The sequence below is a fragment of the Quercus suber genome, unplaced genomic scaffold (genome assembly GCF_002906115.3).
Source record: "Quercus suber isolate HL8 unplaced genomic scaffold, Cork oak 2.0 scaffold_445, whole genome shotgun sequence".
In the NCBI taxonomy this organism is placed as follows: Eukaryota; Viridiplantae; Streptophyta; class Magnoliopsida; order Fagales; family Fagaceae; genus Quercus; species Quercus suber.
Window position 1 is genome coordinate 421,077 of NW_027069896.1, and position 17,034 is coordinate 438,110.

Below are 17,034 nucleotides of genomic sequence, written 5' to 3' on the forward strand. Positions count from 1 at the left end.
TGCAAAAATGTATGCATTACTAGACAGATCACAAAAGAGGTAAAACTCTAGGATTACAAGGAAATAAGAAAAATGTCCACCTAGGCTATTGGTAACTTATTATTTATATATGAATTGTTCTAAAATTCTTGTTTAACCAAGTCTTGGCAAGTGCATGTGCTACTTAATGCAGATATCAACATGGCCTCAAGAAGGTCCAAAATGATGTAGCGTCAAGGAATATTTCCAGCAACAAGTGACAAGATTCCTTAAATGGATTTAAGTCACCAAAAAAATGGCTAAGTGTTAAGATTCCGCCAAGACGGATGTAAATCACTGACGAAGCCTAAGTGACAAGATTACTTAAATGGATGTAAGTCATCAAAAAAAAGTGATAAGATTCCGCCAAGACGGATGTAAATCACTAACAAAGCCTAAGTGACAAGATTCCTTAAATGGATGTAAGTCACCAAAAAAAAAAAGGCTAAGTGATAAGATTCCGCCAAGACGGATGTATATCACCAACGAAGCCTAAGTGACAAGATTCCTTAAATGGATGTAAGTCACCAAAAAAAGTGATAAGATTCCGCCAAGACAGATGTAAATCACTAACGAAGCCTAAGTGACAAGATTCCTTAAATGGATGTAAGTCACCAAAAAAAGGGCTAAGTGATAAGATTCTGCCAAGACGGATGTAAATCACTGACGAAACCTAAATGACGAAGCTCCGTAACTAGATGTAAGTCACCCAAAAGTGGCTAAGTGACTAAATACCCTTAGAAGTGTAAGCAGACAAGGATTCTTACATAAACACAAGTCAAATGCAAATCAAGAATATCAAATGTGACAACCAGAAAATGAATAAAAGAAGAACCATCTAAGTGATCAAAAATGACTATCCAAAGAAATCACCTCGCTCTTCAGTAGTGATAAAAAATGGTCGTCCGAAGAAATTAGCTTGTTCTTCAGCAGTGATAAAAAATGACCGTTGAAAGAAATTTGCTCACTTTCAAGACCAAGCTATGATCCCTCGAACGTCCAAAAAGACCTTCAAAAGGCAGATACTAAGAAGTCTCCACAAAAATACTACCGTTCCCGAAGAAGAAAGTAGTTGAAGATAAAGAAGCCTGAATCTAAACAAGTCAAGAATATTCCTTAAGCCTGATCAGCATAAAGCAAAATCAGACTTGGGAATGGGGGGGCAACTGATGAGTCCTAAAAATCATTAAGGTCATTCATTAATATGGACAACCTTGCATCATTAGTAGACCAAAAGATGTAACCGTTCAAGCACATTCAACACATTAATGGCGACTGTTACTCATTGGTCTTAAACACCCATCAATACGATGACTGTTACATATGGGTAATAATCACCTCCAATTATGTATAACAGCTATCCAAATCACCTATAAAAGGGACAGTCCGTCTCACTTGTGAAGGTACGTCAAAAGCTACAACAAAACACTATCTAAATACGAAAAGTATGGGTTGATACTAACTTAAGCATCGGAGACTCCCCCACTGGGCACAACCCAGTGGTCTCTTCGATCAGTCCCTCCTTTATTTTACAGGTCCTACAAGATTGTCAAGAGCTCCTGATTGGACAAGTGACCCAACTGACGATTTTGGCATCATCATGAATCATATGTTTCCTATCTCTACAGCAACAAGATCTAGTATCTTATCCCTAAACCTTTATAGTTGATACAAGCATTTTACCCAACTAATCTCTCTAAGGTGATGAAATTTATGTAACTAGCTAAACAGCAAATGACAAAGATGGCAAGTAAAATATAAGAAACTCTTTATTGGATAAAATTGGTTTTAGTTTTACCTTGTAGAGTTCAACTAACATATTGTCAAGAGATTCTTGAGAATCATAAGGGCAGAGATGAAGAAAAGATTTCATAGCCTCAATTGCCTCATCCAATCGATCTAATTGTTTCATCACAATTGCCATGTCTTTCAAGGAACTATCAACCCGATCCCCAGCATTTAGGCACACTAGAACAGGGAAATTTTCTTGCTTGGATCCTTGTTTATCAACTGTAGTTGGAGAAACAAACATTTGATAATATATATAATCAATACCCAAAAAAAAAAAAAAAAAAAAAAAAAAAAAAAACACTCCAGATAAGTAATCTTCAAACATGAAAACTATCAAATTTTGATGGGAGAAAGCCCTTGAAACTTCCTATTCGGCGGTTATTTGAACCTTCCACTAAAAGCTATACCTTCTCCAATATGTTTCAGCTTGAGCTGAAGCATTTCAATCTCTTCTTCAACTCTTCTAGATCTCTATAAAATATAAGAAACACTTACAAGCAAATACATGCATGTTAAATCCATAAATGTTCATCAGAAAAACAATACATTACTTAAACATCCTCATAGCAACTAGTTGATACCAAGGTATGTAACCAAAATCCTTCAACATAAAATAGGATTTTAGAAGCAAATACAATTATTATACATGACATGCATTTTAGTCCCATAAAACTCCTAGCATCTTTCTGTGCATATACAAAACTAATTTGATGCATAAAAAATTAAATTCTTACCATTATCCTAGATATTAAAGGCAATGAAAAGCGTACAAACAAAATAAAATTCTTCCAAATGCTACATAGAACATAATAATATGCATACACCAACATAGGCTAGTCTTGCCTCTGTCATATAGGGGGCATAGAGAACAAAAAGACAATGAAGGGCTGAAAAGATTACATTAGGCAAAAATGACCCAAATAACATCTGGGACAGCAAATATGTTACATATTTTTCAGAAGGTAAAAGCTACATGTCATGCTTCAATTGGTCTATGCAATTTTTCCCTCAACAATTTCATTTGAGCTACTTGCAATAGCAATTTCTGATTTTATCAATATCTCAAAGTCATTTGTGATGCTATATCTCTCCCCAAAAGTACTTATTGTACTGATTTCAATTGAACTACTTGCAAAGTAATTTCAGTTTGCATCAATATCTCAGTCATTTGTGACACCATATCTCCCAAAAGTACTTATTGTATTCATACAATTCAAGCGTTGTTTGGCCTTTCACTAGGGAAGGGGTTAAAACAGGTGCATGCAATTATAAGTAACTCAAAGATTGCACCATCAAATCCTTTGTCAATCAGAGAATTATCAATAACAATGCAAAGATCAGATAAATTGCTCAAAAGGTGAGTTATCCAATCAAAAAACTCCCATACAAACCATATGAATAACTGTAAATTTTAGTGGGTTCCTTCCTTGTAATTAGCTCAAGAAGCAGAATTCCAAAGTCAAAGACATGCTTTTTAACAAACCCAACTCCCATACCCCATTGTCTACAAAAGACCCGTTGCTTAAGTCATAGACATTTGTATTGAGAAAATCCAAAAAGAAGTTTTTTATTACTGACAATGAATCGAAATCAACAGGAACTTGCAATTCAATTAAAAAAAATAATAATTTAGAAAAAACCCATTAGAATAAACCATATGAAAGCACAAAAAAAACCCATTAGTCTTCCTCTTTGACATAGGCATCATCGGCCAGCGGCGGCATGGAAAACCCCCTCACCATATTTTCCAGGGAAAATCTTTTTAATACATCCCAACTACAAGGGCCATGCTCTTTTGTGCATTTTTAATGTATTTATTACTTATCTAAGAGTGAAAAAAATATTAAAAAAAAAAAATTAAAAAACTTAAAAGATCTAGACATTTGTATTGAGAAAATCCAAAAAGAAGTTTTTCATTACTGACAATGAATCAAAATCAACAGGAACTTGAAATTCAATTCAAACAGAATCAGAATCCAGGGAAAAAAAAAAAAAAAAACCCATTAGTCTAAACCATATGAAACACAAAAAAAGATATAGCTGAGACTTAAAACACCAAAAGAAGTTTCAAGATTAACAATAGAAAGACAGCTACAAGGACCATGGAGATGGGAAAAAAAGTAATAGGAAAAAATAATAACTATAATAATAATATAAAGCCAAAAACATCCCACAATGAAAATTTGTTGACAAGATACAGCTACACAAAGATGATTTTATTATTCCTCATCTCAGCAAATCATGAAATTGTACTAACCTGTCTGATTTTCTCAATTCCTATTGCCGCAAAAAAATAAGGAAGCTGAAATGGCTGTTTCTCAATACCACACTTGCCCTGAAAAAAATAATACCCAGTAATGAGACACAAGTAATTGCATTAGCAAAATAGAATGATAATTCTGCAAGAGTAAAAAATTTTCAAATTTAAGAGGAATTCAACCCAAGCATTAAGCACAATGGAAAGGCATCTGTAAATTCAAAGAAAATTAATTAGCAATTCATATGTAAACAAATCCCCAACATATATCATGCAAAAGTACTCTGTCATAAAACTTAAAAAAAAATAAAAATAAAAATAAATTTCCCCATATATGGCATCATACAAATATCTATGCCCCCCATTAATTAAATTTCATCTGTCTTATTCAGTTTTTCTTCTCTGGTAATGTGAAAACTAAACACTCCATCAAAGAGAGGGAAAGATTACTTTGTTTCCAACAGGCTTACCTTCTATCCAGATTTCAAATATGCAAATAGAGAATTTTACCCGCATAAATGATTACACCTTAAAGAGTTCAAGCTTATATTCCTTTTTCTTCGAGTTCAAGAACAATTACTTCATTGCTCAATTTCAAAGATATTCGTGCAATATTTTCTTTAATTTAAATAGTTTTTAATAAATCTCATTAAGTGCTAGTTTCCTATAATCTTTCTCTCATTTTCCTTCGGTTTCTAAACAAACAAACAAAGCAAGCAATAAATCACAAAGAAAAACTCCATGCTCCACTCAATTTAACACACATAAACCCTAACTTCAACTATCATAAACCAAAATCCACTAAACATTAAGCAACCTTTGCTATCACAGATTCCAATATCCCATACAAATGAAATCACACACACCAAAAAAAAAAAAAAAACCTGTTGAGGATTGTTGTTCTCCTTGGAATCATCGTCATTAGTGATGCTGGAGGGGGCTTGGGAGGCGTTGGAGTTCTTCTTCTGCTTACGGCGGCGACGACCTCGTTCAGTATAGGGTTAGGGTTAGAGGACAGATCTCCGTTGGCAATGGCGCCATTGGAGAGTGGTAGAGTTTCCGCAGCCATAATTATACTTTAATTAACACAACTTCCTTCCTCTCCTCGCTTCACTTCAGATCAGAGAAACGTAAAAGATGAATTTGAAGAGAGAGAGGATCAGATTTTCATTTTCTGGGGAAAATCTTTAAACCCGTTTTCTTGAATTGAATCTGTATGTTTTTGCGGTAAGGAAAAGGAAAACCACTTTCTTGAGGGAAAATTTCCTGCTTTTGAAGATGGGTTATCTGGGAAAGTCTATGAAAGGGAGAGAATTTTTTGAAAGAGAAGAGTGAAGGAAAGTGTAGAAAGGGTGAGGGAAAGTGGGAGGGAGAAAAAATTAAAAAGACTATTTTATAATTACTAGCCGTTAGCGTCTTGGCACGGTTGCACGTGTGAGTTTCTTTGATATAAACCCAAAAATGATGTCTCAAATGAAATGTTTAATTACTAGCCGTTATTGACTTTTCTTTCTAACAGTGATTTTCAAAATTTTTTTTTTTTTTTTTGGGTGCATAAAATTTGTCAAATATATTTTATCAAATTTTCCTTTGTGCTTTCAAATACCAATTGATGAAAGAACCATTTACAAAAATTTCTCTCTTAAAATTTCCTCTCAACATTTAAAGATTATTTTTGGTAAGTAATGAAAATATTTCATTAAATAATTTCTTTTTTATGTTTTGTAAAATTAAAAAAACTATTCCCACCAACCAACCGACCCTTTTCCTCTTTTTCTCTCATTTGGATGTATAATTAAAAATAAATAATAAAAAAGGATGTATAATTAATTTATTATTGCAATATATGGAGTTTAAAAAGTATTATTAAATTCAAAAGGATTATATAAGATAGCTCTACCCTATTTAAAAGGAAAAAAAAAATATATATATATATATATATATTTAGGTTCTCAGCACTTTAGTGCAATAAATGTCTAATTTTTAAAATTTAATAAATATTGTCTTATAAAATGTTAATCCGAATCATAAAATTAATCCATTTCAAATAAAGAATATTTATGATGAATAAACTTACTTAATGCTAAGAAGTAAAGTAAAAAATTGCTGTAACATTTTTTTTTTTAATTTTTGATTCATTCATAAGTTGTTAATAATTAAAAACTTTCACCTGACAAGTAATTCTTGTAAGTGAAATTGTTATTACATGGAAGTAGTGAAGACGTTTAAAAAGAATATTATCAATCTAGTTTATTAACTTTGGTTTGACAATTTACCTTTATTCCCAACATTTTCACATTCATTGTTAGAAGTGGTGTTGTGTGGCACAAATGTGTTATCTTCTTCCACTCAAAATCTTTTTTTTTTTAGAGAGTTTCAACCTATGGCGTTCGCTCCTAATGATAGCTCTTTATCATCAGACCAAGACATCAATCAATTTTTAGTGTAGGTAGGAATTAGACTCCAAATCTTTTATAGAACCATCAGAAGTTTTACCAGTTGAGCTAACTGGAATTTACAACCAACTCGACCATCTCAACCACACTTCTTCCACTCAAAATCTGAAAGCAAAACTATAATACTTAAGGAACTTTTCTTTCTTAATCTAGTAATGCTTAAGGAACTTACCAATATTAGTTGAGATGAAAGATATATGATAAAGTTTCTGAATTAGCTTACAATAAATTGAAACTGCTGCTTTCTCACAAAAAAAAAAAAAAATTGAAACTGCTGAGTAGTAATGGCCCATAGCATAGAAGATGATGGGCCAAGCATATGGAGGCTCATGCCAAAATCCTAGCAGTTAAGTACACAAGTTTGTATTATGCCTACATTTCTATTTAGAGAAATGTGCTATAAGAGAAGCCTAATTACTCTACTTTGATCAAATAGGCCATGAGCCTTTCACTTATTTACTTAACATGGGTCCAGCATTAAGTATGAATTGGGCTTTATAGCCCATTTTTCTTTTTTATACGGAACAATCTCCACAGTTAATAAGCCATTATTTATACAAAATGGGCTGATAAGAAGTACTCAAAGGCCTAAACTATCCCATTTTTAGTTTTCATTTAAAAAATGATTTTCAAATGTTGGTCTCAAAAGCAACTGAAATTATATTTACTAGATGTTTTTCTTCTTCTTTTTTTGACTTAAAACTACATTATTCATATAACTATATAGTCAATTATATGAGCAACAATATAATTATCAAGTCAGTTTCATACTTTCACTTCCTTTAGTCACGAATCCTTTCCTACAGAGGTCACTATGGATAACCACGGATAATTGATAAAGCATTTTTTTTTTTTCCTTCCTGAACTAATTAGAAGAAGAAGATTCCTAAGACATCACCACTGCTATATTATAAGATTGAATATTGACTTTCTCTCAAAAAAAGAAAAAAAAGAAAAAGAAAAAGAAAAAAAAGATTGGATATTGACTGGCCCAAGCTTTAGATACGAGCTTCCTTTGTCAAAAATGTTAATGATTTATGCTGGTATGCTGGTCGGTTCATGATGGGTCCGTACATTTTTAAACTTAAAGGCCACTATCTTGAATGAGTTTTTGTTTATATTTAAATATAAATTAAATAATATTTATTTCAGTTTCTAATATAATCTTTAAAAAAAATTCAGTCTTCTTAGTAGATGTAATATGATTAATTACGTTTTGGAGGAATTAGATTTTTGTATTTAGGAGGAGGTACAAATTGAGCGTTTATATGAGATTTAAGAAAAAATTACCATTTAATCCCTACATTTTGGGATCACTTTCAATTTAGTCCTTACTTTTTTCTAGTAATTACTTTGAACTTCGTTATTTTTAATTTGTTGTCAAGTTAGTCCTTATTCCCTAGTGTCAAACTCGTTTGCTGAAAATACTTACGTGACAAATGGTGAGCACCATGATATACTTGAAACTTATATGACTAATAAAATAATAATAAAATTATTTTAATATACATTAAAATTGCTGCATTAGCATTTAAATTATAAAAATAAATCAAAAAATAAATAAATAAATCAAATGAATAAGAAAAAAAAAATCCTATTCTCTTTTCCCTCAGTTTCTTAACAGCAAACATAGTAACAAACAAAAAGAAAATCTCCATCATTATTTTCTCTCACACTCTTAGAATAAAAACTACCTAAGTCTCTAATCTTTCCCTTTCTCTTACTCTCATTTCCGTTCACTGATGATGACATCATCGACACTTCTTCATCTCATGGTTTAGGAATATGTTAGTTCTCTCCTCCTCTGTCTTAGAAGCACAAAAAAGAAACCCTAATCTGGGCTCTAAATTTACTTTGCAATTATCATATATGTTTGGTTTATTGATTTGGGAATTATGTATGTTTTGGTCTATTGATTTTAGTTGTTTGGTTTCTGAGAAAGTTGAATTTGGTACAAAGATTTTGTTTGTTTCTAAAGAAGTTAGGTGAAGATAAAGAAATAGAGAATTTGTTTGTTGTTATAGTGTTGTTTGGTAGTTTTGGTTCTGGACTATGAGAAAAAAAAAATAGAAAGGAGATTTTCTTTATTATTTATTTATTTATTTTTATTTATTTTTATTTTTGCTGTGTTTGGTTGCTAGAAAGTGAGAGAAAGTAAAATACAATATTTATTTATTTATTCTTGTTATTTGGATTTTTATTTAAATGCTGATGTGGCATTTCTTAATAAATACTACTTTTTATTTAATTTTATTTGTCACATAAGCTTCAAGTGTGTCAATGTTGCACACCGTCTATCACGTAAACATTTTCCGCAAGTGAGTTGATTATAGGAACTAACTTGATAGCAAGTTAAAATATTACTTTATCTTGGGTTATGCGATGTATGGTGAAAGAAAGCTAAAATCTAATTTCCAATTTTGATAATAATATGGAGAGAGAGACAGAGAGAGAGAGAGAGATTGATTGATGTGTGGTAATTCTGTAAAAGATTAGGTAGTTAATGTTAACAATTTATTACTTGTGTAGTTTACAAAAGTTCACTTTTCAAGTGTTTAAGGGAAGTTTATCTATATTACTAATAACATTAAAAAAAAAAAAAAGTCAAAATGCTAGCTAGAAGCCACCACAGTTCAATAGAAAACTCTCAAAAATCATTTAGCAAAAGATGAACCTTAAGAAAGTATTTCACTCTATGCTTTATCAACCTTTCCCAAGTAATCTTGATGGGACTAATTTTTTTATTCTAAAAATGGGATAGCAATTTTATCAAATTTAGCAGATCAATGAGAGCAGCACTACCTACCCCCAGCAAGATGGGAATAGTAGAAATGGAATAATAAATCAACATGCAGGTGGAGCACCCACCAACCAATGGTCCAATCCTCAAGGATCACTAAAACCAAACCAAGTCCAGTTCACCTATAAGCTCCATTTGTCAAAGATACTTTCACATGGTTGTAGACACTGCATTTTGTACAAGGTGGTTGATGCCGTATTGATACCGGTAGGTAGTACCATACCGATACATGTACTGATATCGAAACGCTAATGTTTCGTACCAGTTTAAATATCGAGCGTACTAGGCATGTACCGAGCATACCAGCCAATTTTGGGTGTACTGACTGATGGTGTAAGGAAAGTACTTAGCTGATTTCTCGTCCATATGGCTGTCCATGACAATGTACAAAGTAAAGAATGAGTGGCTCTTATGCTCGTCCCTCTCTTACCGTCCTTTTCCACTCGTCCTTCATTCACTCATCCAATGGGGGACGTACTAGCAGCAAACCTCATCCGTCCTTAATGATGGACGGACGGGGTTTACCAAGAGTCATGGCACTCTTCCAAAAGCCAAGAGTCACGTTGTTGCGAACCAAGCCTTCTGTTAACTGTTAAACACAAGTCCCGATGAGGTAACTTCCATGACAGTTATGGAAGTTACCTCTGAATCCTCCAAACTCTACGACGATAGGAAAAATAACTGTCGGGCTAACACTATATAAAGACCCTTCTACGTAGAGGTATAGACACTTTTTTTATTCTTGAGAAAAATTGGTGAAGTCTTTGAAGTGCTTTCTTTTCTACTTCAATCTACTAACTTTACCATCGGAGGATTCAAGACCGGCCTCCACCGGTCTTCTCTGATCTTCTTTGGTTTTTCAGAACTCACCCTTCGAGATCATCAACACCCGAAGACCTTTTAGCCCACTGATTTCCAAGGACTCATCACCGACCAGTATTAAAAAAAAAAAAAAAAAAAAAAAAAAAAAAAAAAAAAAAAAAAAAAACCTTTTTTTTTTGTAAGGGCAAAATGGTAACTTATTAGTATTATTTGTTTTCTTAGTATGCAATGAATAATTAAGTTTTTGTTTTTTATATTGTGTTTCTTCTTTTTTTCTTTTTGTTAATGCTAAAGTCTAAAATGATGAATAATTTATTTGAATTGAGATAATGTTTTATGGTAAACTTTTATATTTATTATAACGATATGAGATTGACTCCCTTAATTTTGAACCCTTTACAACTTGGGCCCCTGTTCTCCAATTATGTTGGAATTCTAAAGCCCAAGGTTGGTTTAAGGCCCAATCGAATAGAAATTGACTTGAGGAAGTGTTTTCGAAAAAAATTAACTCTTTTTGGACTAACTGAGCTTTTGCCTTTTTTAAATAAAGACCACAGAAACCTTAGGGCATGCATACGCATACACGCATATGCGCACGCATGCTCAAGCTCTACATGCGCATGCTTCATGTATGCGCACACATACACGGACAAGCATGCACATCCAGAAACTAGAAAGGAAAGGTTTTCTACATTAAAAATTGGTTTGGAATGAATCCCACATCGTCTGGGAGCCGACCCAAACCCTATTTTTGATTATATAAATCTTGAAATGGTAGATTTTCAAAGGAGGATGAATTTTGGTGGTAAAACACATAAGATTCACTAGAAAATAGTGAATCAAATATAAAGCTTGAAATGGTAGATTTTCAAAGGAGGATGAATTTTGGTGGAAAACACATAAGATTCACTAGAAAATAGTGAATCAAAGAGCGAGTTTTTCACAAAACATTATCAAGTCAAATTTTGTTTGATTGAGACCTATAGGTCTTGATCTTCGAGTTTCAAAAGTTTATTAACTGATTGTGGTTTGGTTGTGACTAGATTGACTAAAAGGAATGGTCAAAATCAAGCTAAGGAGCCTTTTGTTTGGAGGTAAAGGTTCTAGCTTCATCTTTGTTTTTCTCTTGTTTTAGTCCTTGTTTTATATGTTTTATTTGCTTTATATGTGCTTTGACATGCCTGTTTAGTTTAGGTTTATTTTTCTTTTCTGTTTTAAGCATGTTAGGTTGTTAGGTTTTAGCTTCTACTTGTTTAGTGTTTCTATTTTTTGGGTTAGGGTTTAGGGCGTGTATGCGTGTGCATGCTTGCTGCATACATTCGCATACTCGAAGTATGTGTACACATATAGTTAGGTTGTGCACATAGGCCTTATGTATGCGTACACATACTTTGCCTAGAAGTTGCCCTAATTCGAGCCTTGTTGCTTCTGTTTCCTTGTTTTATTTATGTAATATGCTTCTGTCCTGAGTTGGTATCCATACTTATAAGTTTTTGCTTCCATGTTTTGCTTTGTTTGTTTGTTTGTTTGTTTGATGTTAGTAGGGTTTTGATTTGATTGTTTACTATGAACATGCATTAATGCATAGGTGTTGTGATGCAGTGAGGTAAGCAAGGTAAGTCATGCATTCACGTGAACATGCATTGATTTGAATATGGCCTTGTTTCATTTGATGAACACGAACATGTTTTGTTGAATGCCACGTCTTTGATGTTTAGATGCAATAATATGCTTGTATGATTCTACCTTATGGTGTTTCTACCCTTGGATATGTTTGTTTAATGCCATGATAGATGAATGATTAGATTTGAGATGAATATGCCATGTTGCTTGCTTTAGATGTATGCTTGGGTGTGTGTGAGTTAGGATAACAATATTGAGTGTGTCTTTAATGAGATTAACCATGGAATACAATGAGTGAAAGCTGATCCATGAGTCAAGTGGGGTTGAGTGTCTTACACCTTTTCACCCCTATGCCTAAACTCTAGACATATGCTTTGGTAATATATCAGTCCTTCCACGAAGGGCACTAATATATGTTCCTAGACTTAATTTAAGTGGCTACTTCATTTCTCTCCATGGTCCACCTTAGGCCAAGGCGTACTTCCCTATTGCGAGGATGACACCACCGTTACGGGCGCTTGCGCCCACAATGGTACAACAAGATAATTTAGGCCAATAAGTGTAACTAACGGTAAGAAACACTAACATGACTATAGTCTCATTAATTTTCATATAAGTAATGCAGGTTATAATGCATGCATGACCTGCACTACATGAAACACTAAAATAGAGGCCACCATTACAGCTTCCAATACTTTTGAACCACAATTAGCAAATTGAAATGGGTCCTAGATATATACCGAGCCTGACATTTACTCCTACCATAGAATAGCTCTTCAATAATTTCAATAAGAAGAACGTATATGATGTAGTCATGGCAGATTAATTTGCTACTACATAAATTTGTCTATTCAAGATTTTATTTCATGGAATCTACTTATAAAATCCAATTGAAGTAAAGTCACATGATTCTAAAAGTAAGAGTTGGGTTTGTATTTAATAAAATTTGGTCAATTTTGTATTCAAGGATAAAACTGTAATTTTTGCAATCTCTGCAAATTAGGGGTATTTTGATAATTTGATTGAGTCTAAAATTTTATAGGATGTCCTAGGTACCTTAGATTTTATTTTCTTTGAGTCCAAATTAGTTTATAATTAGTTATTACTACCTTATTAGGTTTTTCAGTTTACTAGTCAAATTAGGATCCTAATACTACAAGAAAGAGTTATCATATATATTTATGTTCAATGTATTTGAAAAATATAGATGTAGTTGATTAATAAAATTTTAGTGTTTAAGTATTGAGACACGTTGGCCTTAATTCCCCCCCCCCCCCCTTTCTCTTCTCTCTATCTTTATCTCTTTCTTGTGGTATTGTTCATAGATAATGTTCATACAACCCTTGAACACTAAATTTCTCGATTTTCCTTCTTTCTTGGAGCCCAAAGTCTTCCTCTTATTGATCAAAAATCTGAAAACCCATGTTCCTCTCTATCAAATAGCCATTAAAAAAAAAAATTCAAACCTAGCAAATTTTGAGCCCTAACACCCCCCCCTTTTTTTTTGTGACAATTCTAAACCCTAGATCCACAAAATCTCCGAAATCTTAACCACCTCAAATTCCCCAATTTTGATGGCCTTCTTGAGGGGAAGAAAAAGTGTACAACACACCTATTTTCTTTAATGGTTTGGAATTTGGTGAACAATAATTACGGTTTCCATAATATTATATTATGATTTATTTATTGTCAATAATTGATACCTAGTTGACAGCAAGTGATTAATTTTTTACTTTTAATTGGCTAGTGTCCAAAACTCTTTCAAGATAAGCATGAGATTCTTAAAAATTGATTTGTTGAGTAATTTACCTGAAATATATATATATATATATGAGATGAGTTCAAATTACACCTGGTGTAACTTAACAAGAGTTACACATTTGTAGACCGTAGATTTGTAATTAATCTAATAATTAAAAAAATAGCATTAAATGCTAATTAATTTACACATCATTCACTTAATTAATAGCAATTTTATTTCTCTCTCCTTATTTATTATTTAAACCATTTACATATATTATTCCTTTTTTTTTGCCAATGACTTTACAAATATATTTGCAATACACTTTTTTTTTTTTTTTTTGAGTTCATACTACTCTTTTTTTTCCTTCTTTTAAGCCGGTCATGCTCTTATAGTTTTATCAATTGTGAATATATATCCTCTCCCCTTAAAAAAAATAAATGGCTAAGTGTTGTTTAATGAGGTTTTAAATAATAAGTTTCTCAAATAATAATTAACACAAATACTTTTTTTTTTTTGGGCTGAATGACTTTACAATTATATTTGCAATTCTCTCTTCTTCTTTTTTGGTTGTGCTTGAGTCTGTAATACTCATGTCATTTTCTTTTCTTTTTTAAACCGGTAGTACTCTATTAATTGTGAATATTTTATTTACCTTCTTAAAATAAAAAAAAATAAATAAATAATTGCTAGGTAATATAATTGTAAGCACATATCCACGAAGAAATATTTTTATTAATTAATTTTGGCTTTTCAAAGCTCAAATGGAGGAAACATTGGCCATGTCTACCATGCACAACTTTTAAAAATTGGCAACATGCCAACACATGATATATGTGTTTGCATGATCTTTATATTATTCAACTTTCTTAATCCAATAAGACATCCTAACATGTCCAATTTTTATAATATAATAATAATAATAATAAGAAGAAGAAGAAGAAGAAGAATCATCCTTGCTTAGCCACCAAGTTTTTATCTAACCTCATAAAAGTAAACCCATTAGAATATTATCATAGGATTTTTCTTGAGGATGACAAAATTAAGAATCAAGTTTGGAAGAAGAAATTAAAATCATTGAAGGCCACAAATGGCAATTAATGGTATCATATTTGTTTTCACTTGTTTGTATACCATTTGTGTGATAAGACTATAAGAGTATGACCGGCTTAAAGTTAGGTCATTTTGGATATACATCATTGTAAATTTCTTTAAAAAAACCTTCTCCTCTCTCCCCATGTGTGTGTGTGTGTGTGTTAAAAAATACTTAGTATTCTCAAAAGAAAAGAAAAATGTTTAATCCCACATTGGAAAATGAGTGTAGGTTAAAGATGTTTAAAACTTGTGCTATGTATCCAAAAGTTAGCCCTTTAGGATTTACACCACTGTAAGTTTTTTTTAAAAACATTTTCCCCTGTGTGTGTGTGTGTGTGTGTGTGTTAAAAAATACTTAGTATTCTAAATAAAAAAGAGTATGACTGGCTTAAAAGAAGGGGGATAAAAAAAAAGAGTAGTACGAACTCAAGAAAAAAAAAAGTATTGCAAATATATTTGTAAAGTCATTGACCAAAAAAAGGAATTTATGTAAAAGGTTTTAAATAATTAATAAGGAGAAAGAAACAAAATTGCTATTAATTAAGTGAATGAGATGTAAGTCAATTAACATTTAATGCTATTTTTTTTTAACCATTAGATCAATTACAAATTTACGGTCTACAAATAGTATAATTCTTGTCAAGTTACACTAGATATAACTTGAATTCATCTCTCTCTCTCTCTCTCTCTCTCTCTCTCTCTCTCTCTCTCTCTCTCTCTCTCTCTCTCTCTCTCTCTCTCTCTCTCTCTCTCTCTCTCTCTCTCTCTCTCTCTCTATATATATATATATGAACTTGAGTTTGATTAGTGTGATTCCAAATGAATTTCTTAATAACCTGGACTAAGTTCTTCATAAATAAGCTGAATCCTCCTTAAAGAGAAGTTAATTAAGATAAGGATAGGGCTGAGTAAACGAAGGTTAATCGGCAATGAGTTTTCATTAACAGTAGCTGATTGACGAACTGAATTTGGAGAAATATTAGGCCCCTTTTTTCTGGCTTTCACGGCTTTAGTTTTATCTCTCCTGTACAGAGTTGGGTGGAGCCACTTTTCTAGTTTTCTTTGCGAATTCGATAGCCAAATACTGTTTCGCGACAAATGATGAGATCAATTTTTGAAGTCTTCTCTTGCTTTCCCCCTCATTTTCCGCATCCGTTTCCTCTTCTCGTATATAATATAGATTGTTTATTTTTGGTTACTTCTCCATTATTTGGTTTTTTTTTTTTTTTTAGTCATACACTCATACATTCTCTATTTAATCAATAGGTTTGCTTATCCATCAGTCTCAGTTTTTGTTATAACTTCATTGTCTATAGTGATACAAGCAAAATACTAATGCATTTAAATAAGATAGAGTGATACAAGTAACATATTAATGCATTTAAATAAGAGGGAAATTTCTTTTTTATATAATTCAATTGTCAAAATAATAGAATATTGGAAAACTACACAAAATCCCAGATATGTGAGAGGTGAAAACAGATTGAAAAATAACACAACACACAAAGCAAACACATGACACAAGAAATTATGTGGTTCAACCATTTGCTTATGTCCATAAAATTGCAATAATTTTACTATTTTCAAGGAAAAACACAAGATGTGATATTACAGTTTTTCTCTCTCAAACAACATGACTAACTATAATCCGAAAAAACGGTATATATATCCCACACAAAAAATTCACAATGGGCTAAAAATATTTCCTAGGGGCTTTGTATGATGACTTAAAATTAATCTAGAGCTATCCCTAAGTTTTTAGAGCATATTTATCACACATCTTAATTAAGCATATGATATATGTAATTAGCTTTCTTCAACCATTGAGCATGTGCCTAAAATCATTCACATAAATGCTAAACAAGCCTTATTAAAGCATTGCTTGTCGCCACATCAAAATTTTTGACATATTATTGGACATCTCATTTTGTGATTCATATTAGATCAATAGTTCTCTATCAAAAAAATATATTGGATCAATTGTCCTCAATTTTTATTTTTTTATTCTTATCAAAAATCTTGTAACTCAGTGGTATTGACCAATTTTTTTATAGGAAAAACTTGGGTTTTAATTCCTATATTTATTATGAGAGAGAGAGAGAGAGAGAGAGAGAGAGAGAGAGAGAGAGAGAGAGAGAGATCCTTTACCGTCAGCTTTATTTGTCTTCCCCTCACATGCCATGTGAACAAAGCCAACTTGTAAATTGTAATGCAAATGGGCCTACACAAGTAAATTGCTAACAATACTACAAACACAACTATTTTCACACCAAGTTTCAAATTTTTTTAATTTATGTGATTGTGAGTAGTCGATAAAAAGTGGTGAGTCGTATAAGTCAATAATGAGCAAAAAGTATCCACAAATGGACTTAGAGGGCATTACTTGAGGGCGTTGCCAAAAATCCTTCTCGTAGATCATTACAAAGAAGTA

The 17,034-nt window shown here is 32.1% G+C and overlaps 1 long non-coding RNA gene across 1 annotated transcript; it reads right to left on the reverse strand.

Annotated features, from left to right (window-relative positions):
* Nucleotides 1-550: 550 nt before the first annotated feature.
* On the reverse strand, nucleotides 551-5,428 carry LOC112020112 (uncharacterized). The gene is made up of 3 exons (XR_002883763.2): nucleotides 4,951-5,428; nucleotides 4,067-4,144; nucleotides 551-2,028 (listed from the first exon to the last, which is right to left on the reverse strand). It is a non-coding gene; the product is annotated as an uncharacterized LOC112020112 (long non-coding RNA).
* Nucleotides 5,429-17,034: the final 11,606 nt, after the last annotated feature.